At 32.1% G+C, this 6603-nt stretch overlaps 1 long non-coding RNA gene across 1 annotated transcript; it reads left to right on the top strand.

Annotated features, from left to right (window-relative positions):
* The first annotated feature begins 5753 nt into the window (after nucleotides 1-5753).
* LOC140434558 (uncharacterized) lies at nucleotides 5754-6603 on the top strand. The gene is made up of 2 exons (XR_011950060.1): nucleotides 5754-6052; nucleotides 6107-6603. It is a non-coding gene; the product is annotated as an uncharacterized lncRNA (long non-coding RNA).

Here is a 6603-nt window from a genome sequence, read left to right as displayed (position 1 = left end):
TTTTATCGTTCATTTGTTAAATAGAAACCCCTCCTATTAACAAAGAAATTAGTTTCTATTGTCGAGTACCAGGCTTACCTTCTAAGAAAAACGGAGATGTTGGTTTTCGATGAAATAATCTTTCCTGTCGAGAGAAAGTGGTTAGGTTACAAATACGACTACACTAGACCTGTCATTTAAGTATCATTTTCGCATGGCACTCTTCGGCCAATACTCCCACTCTTTTTTATCCTTAGTTTGTCTAAGATCAGAATTCGAGTTCATTTCCGAGTGGGTTCCTGTGGCAAGCGGTTTGTCTTCATCAAACGGCGATGTCTTCCAATTCGAGGACACGAAGTCCTCTCTGTATGTATCTCTTTCAGATATTGTTATTGATTTATATTCTACTATTTGACTTATCATATAAACAGTGTATATGTGTCGAAATATTAATTGTGTACCACACAATCATAATAACTTTTCTCTCACGGTTTAATTTGTTCTCGCGTGATTATCTTAACCGTACCTTATCTTTCTCGCTATCTTATTTTATATGTCGTAGATTTCCCTGTTCCTCTAAAAAAAAGGTGGTGCCCAATAATTTCCTTTCTCTTTAGCTTCTAACTTCTCTTCTCTTTATCTTCAGTACTTCTCTAACTGATTTTTTGTATTTGAGCTGTAATAAGAGCCCCGACCAAGAGACATCTACCAGACTAAAGCTCGAGCCTAGTACCGTTCTTTGTGTAACCTCTATTCTGTCATTAAAGAGGGTACAAGAACTCAAGAAGCAAAATAAAACAAACAAGATGTAACGAAAACCGAAGGTAAAATTGTTGAGATTTATTGCATATTTTTGAAATGAAATTCACTTTCTATGCAACATCTTTGTCGGACCATCAAATGTCTAATTAGTTGCCGGAGAGTTAAGGGATCGTTTCTAATAATGTTAGATATAATTAATTTTGTCAATTTAGTTTTTTCGTGTATTTATATTTTCTCGATAAACCATGTCTTTCAACCAACCCTATATGGAATAGTCCACAGGGTTAAAATGAGATGATCTAAGTAGCAATGCATGAGCCCCCCGCATCGTATCCACCTATTGTATTTTCGTAAGATGCTATTTATTCCATACCTCGTAAATTAGGCTTAGTCAGTAAATAGGGTCATGTGCAATAAGCGATCATCATTCGTGTAATCGTTGGACTTGTTAACGTATAAATTATTTTCTCTTAATACTCTGTCAACTTTTGATTAAGTAACGCTTAATTGCTTACTTGCCTGAGAGTTATTTTATGATCTGCTTCGACTGCATTAAGGATATAATCTGCTTGTAAATGATCTAATGCTCGTTCGGATTTTGATTTAGTAAAAATTTCGTCGTTTTGGAAATCGTTTTTAAACTCCACTGACAGCCTTGTCATTTCCGTTACAAAACTCATAAAAAAAATACTCTCATCTTATACCAAAACTGTTTGCACGGACGTAATTCAAAGAGAAAAAGAGATGACCATTGTATGTTGGTAAGTGAATCACGACAACATTTTTTACAACGACAACAGATATTAGAGCGTAAACATATTAGAACAGGAAGTGATATATTCCCTTATGAAGGAAAACAAAATGGCAACATATGTGACACTTGAACAGGAATAAGACTAAATTTCCTTATAATGAAATTATTCAATACTAAAAGAAATTAAAATGTTAAAACAAGAAGGTGTGCAGAATGAGACTGTATACCATTTTTCAAAGTAAAACACTTGCACGTCACGATTTATACAAAGTAACGTCACTTGTATTTAAAATTTCCAGAACATCAACCTTAGAGTTCAAATTTTCCTAAGACAGCCAATAATACGAAACCCATACGGAACTGCCCGATCTTTCATAGGCGTCAACATGGTGTAATAATCAGAAAAATGTAATCATCATTATATTGTAAATTTTAGAAATATATTGATTAAATAACCAAAAACATTTGTTATTATTAATAATATAAATTTTATGAAATAACTCTTTAAGTCTAATATTCCACAAAATAATAGTTTTAATTAAATATATTAGACAATTGTACGCAACTGATATGGGAATACTTCAAATTTTATTGACAGTTCAGCGTGTGGCAAAAGAGTAGTGTATAAAGTGTTGCCACTTTTTTAGAGTAAGAATTTTGTTTATGTTTTGATTTCTTACACAATTTGATCAAAATATAATATATATTAATAAGTTGTATTTATAAATACATATTAAATTTAGATTAATAGCTTTAAACACTAATTATTGTTGTGTATTGTAATTGTGCTATGCAAAACCAAATAAATAGTATGTAGAAAGTTGATAAGCTTTCATATAAGATATATTATTTTGAACAAGAAATAATGGCGGGACATTTTTACTATTAAAGCCCTAAAAGAGGTAAGTTTAAAATGTAGATTATATAATTTAGTATTAAAATGTTTTTTATGTATTTTACTGTGTTGCAGTAGTCTTAAAACTAAGTGTATTTACTGTTAATATAATACTTTGACAAAAGGTTGACATTTTAAAATTCCTCACTTACTAACTATTCTGATGTTTTGGCAACGCTGTGGGGTTCTGACGTCGTAAATCTTTAATGACGTGCAAGCATTTTTATATGAAAAATGCTATACATATAGTAAAAGATCCCACTGTAGGATCACTACGTTTATAACGTAGTTCATCAAACTCAAATTTTTACATATATGTCAAATTAGAATACATTGATAATAGGTTGCCAGTCAAAAAGTGGCCGCAAATATTTTTAATTCAATTAATAGTAACTAGTTTTTGACAAATATTTTATTTCGTTCATTTATTTTTTAAATAAAATACGTTGCTCATGACGTATATATGCATGTTTTTATATCAAATTAAAACTAATTTTTTCTTAATATGATAATATAAAGTTGTCGAAATTATCGAAAATTAGAGTTGCCAGCTGTAAAAACTTGAGGTATCAAAGATAAAGTAAAATAGAATTAGGGCGCAACGACACTGAATGAACAAGTGAAAACATGTATTTTATTATATATCTATCAAACCAGTAGCGTTGTGTGCTAGCTGTCTTTTATTTTATCTTTGATACCTCGCGTTTTTAACAGCTGGCAACCCTAATTTTCGACCATTTTTTCTCAGGCAAACTTATAGCATCATATTAAAAAATATAACTTTAATTTGATATAAAAACCTGCATATACCTCATGAGCAGGGTATTTTATTTAAAAAGTAAATGAACAAAATAAAATTTTTGTCAAAAATTAATTTTAAATGTATCTATGTTAAAATGTGAGTTTGATTTATCAACGTAGTGATTCTGCGGTGATATCTTAGGCTAATATACAACTAGTGCAGAACACTGCATTTAGATTTATTACTACTGATGCATAGGTAATTGTTGGTTTAACCACCATGATATAAATCCAATATAACATGTCTGGTTTTAAACCCCCACATTTTTCCATGAGATGACAGGTCATCCACATAGCCCAGTACATGATGCCCATCGTTGCTTAGTCTAACTATCGGCCCATCCAGATGCTGATATGTCAGTCAATCAATCCATGGCCAGATTCCACAAGAGGAGAGATGAAACTCCCCTCTGTGAACAGCCTCTAGCTACTTCTGCTGATAATGTTTCCCTCGGTAATGTTGCATATATCACATGGTTCCTAGCATGCAGTCTATCTATCTGCAACTTGTTTCATCTATTCCTTTTAGACTAATCGCCCTTCTGATTGCTTCTTAGGAAGTGTTGTCGAATACTCCCTCTATATCGACAAATGCATCTAACATCACCTCTTGGTTTTCGAGAACGTACTCCACCCTCTGTACGAGATGGTGCAATGCTGTTTCTGTAGAGTTTTGTTCGATATTGTCACTGATGTATCGGACAACCAATACACCATCCCTAAGATGCCTACGAGCAGTTTTTCTAGAGTATTAAGTCATGTCATACTCAGTCTATGTTAATACATACGTCTGGTCGTGTGGTTTCATCCATAGCAGAAATATTTTCTTCTTTTAGTTTATCATCTTCCAGAAATGGAAATGATGTTAATTCCTCACACGCCAAGTTTCCTATTGTACTCGTTTCTTGGTCTTAATTACTTGGCAACATCCCTATAACCATTATGTGCTGGATTGTATAGCTCTGGTTTTCCAGAAATTAGCTCTATGAGCCTAGCATCGTTGCAAAGAATATAGATCATCGAGTAAGAATCTAATTCGATAATATAGATGCATCTATATGCGTATGACCCATAACCTACAAACGCTCAATTTTTTAGTATTTTGTGAATTTGACAAATGCAGTCGCTGCAAAAGCATTTGAATTCTGGGTATACAGGGAGATTTATAGTATAAAGTATACAGGCACAGAATAATAAACAATCAGAATGCCCACTCTGCTTGAAAAAATAAGTACGTGCATCTCGTTCGCGCAGACGGAATCAGCCATATTTTAAACGGAACCAGTGCTGTTCAGTGACATTTTATCTGATGCATAGAAAAATGAACCCGGTTTAATTTATTTACGGCAACTATAGACATAATATGGACTATTTCATTCGTACTTTTAGTTAAAGAATAGATTAAATTATTTCAAATGTATGAAATTATTAATCTCTAAAAATTTAAATTACAGTTCTGTCGTAGCTTATCACAAATTTCTCAATCCGAGTCTATGTTTCCGTTTAAAATATGGCGATCGGGTGCTGACAAACTTCAAAGGCGGCATCTGAGAGTGGGCATTCTGATTGTTATGTATTCTGTGCCTGGGGTATGTTATGCGCATCGAGCAAAAAGACAAAAGAAGGAATCTAATCGTTATGAAAAGGAGACCAAAAAAGTGGCCTCTGATGGCGGACATATCCGGAAATGCGAATGCGCCAAATTTAAATTTCATGACACTTCACAATAATCATACAGTGGTGTAGGGGTTTTAATTTATCTATTTATTTGTTATATTACATAATATTAATACATAATACACTTTTTTTAACACTAGAACATAATAAAGTTTAAATTAAATAATAACAATAATAGTCTAAAATGTGAAACAATTGTTAAAAAACTTCAATAGAAAATCATCGAGTAAAAAGACAAAAGAGGGAATCTAATCGTTATGAAAAGGCGACCAAAAAAGTGGCCTCTGATGGCGGACATATCCGGAAATGCGAATGCGCCAAATTTAAATTTTCCGACACTTATTAACAGTAGCTATAAAATAGTTTTCAGAATGTGTCTTAGACGAGAAAATTTTAATTAAATATTAACGATAACAGTCTAAAATGTGAAACAATTGTTAAAAAACTTCAATATAAATAAGATTTCATGTGACAGTTGGGACAAATAATAACATAACCCAACTAAATTTGATTTCTTAAACAAGGAAAGACTCTCTTTCCTTGTTTAATTTGGCCTCTCAAGATGGCACTTCCTGTCTAACAATATTTTTGCCCCCACTACCTTTACATTCCCTCTTTTGTTTTTTTGCTCGATGTAGAAAATACAAATAATCTTTCGTGTGACAGTTGGGACAAACAATGGGCGCGTTCAGCAGACGGAGCAGCTACCGCTCCGCTACTTCCGAATCCATCGGTTAGCGCTGGACCAAATGTCATAAGTCAAAACCTGCTGGATTCCGCTAACTCGATGCGCTACCGCTACCTTATCTGTCAATGTCAAATAATTTGTCATTTTAAAAATTAAATATTTTTGTTCTTTGTTTACGTTTGTCTTTGTCAGTAGATTGCCAATTTAGCTTGACTTTTAAATATTATTTAACTTTACGTCACATTCATATAATAGGAATATAGAAAGGAATGACATAATTAGAGTATTAGTGGAAGAACTTGCGGACGAGGAAAATAATATCCAGCTAATTGGAAATGTTGTGGATCAGTTGACACAAAATGAAGAATTGGAGCTAAATAATGTTGAGAGAGCTCAAGTGCCTCCCAATCAAAATTTTTATGAGGAAACCATTCACCAATAATATATGGGAGATCTTTTTGTAAAGCATTTTCGCATGAGTAGGGAATGTGATGAAGTAGGTTTTAGTAAAGATTATTAGTTCTTTGAAAACTACATATAAATATTTTAGGTAATTACTCAGCAACTAGGAAATTTAGGAGTTATACCCATTTCAATTCAATACCCTACAATTCCTTTAGATAAAAAGTGGAACATCTATTAATGTGGCGAAAAGGCAAATAGAATGATGATACTTGTATATATTTTGGTTCATTAATATTTATGTTATATTTACAAACTTTTCTTATTTGGCTTATAAACACACTTTCCTCTGTAAAATAATTAATTTTAATAAAACAAAAGCTACTAAAAATATATCATTTTATTTACAACATTTTACAAGTTTTATTTACAGTGCTATAAATGTAGTTAATACAATAAACTGATTTGGAAGAAGAATATATGAATAGTATGATTACAAAAAAAAAATAACATATACAGTCACAAAATAAGATAACAAATCAATTCAGAAAAAGTCACAAGGTATAATGGTATTAAGTTATCTAATGCATGCAGATAATGTAACACTAAACACAATACAAAAGCTGAAGTCGAAAGTATTACAAA

This window comes from Diabrotica undecimpunctata, chromosome 2, assembly GCF_040954645.1.
Source record: "Diabrotica undecimpunctata isolate CICGRU chromosome 2, icDiaUnde3, whole genome shotgun sequence".
Taxonomy (NCBI): Eukaryota; Metazoa; Arthropoda; class Insecta; order Coleoptera; family Chrysomelidae; genus Diabrotica; species Diabrotica undecimpunctata.
This window is presented reverse-complemented; position numbering and strand designations above follow the sequence as displayed.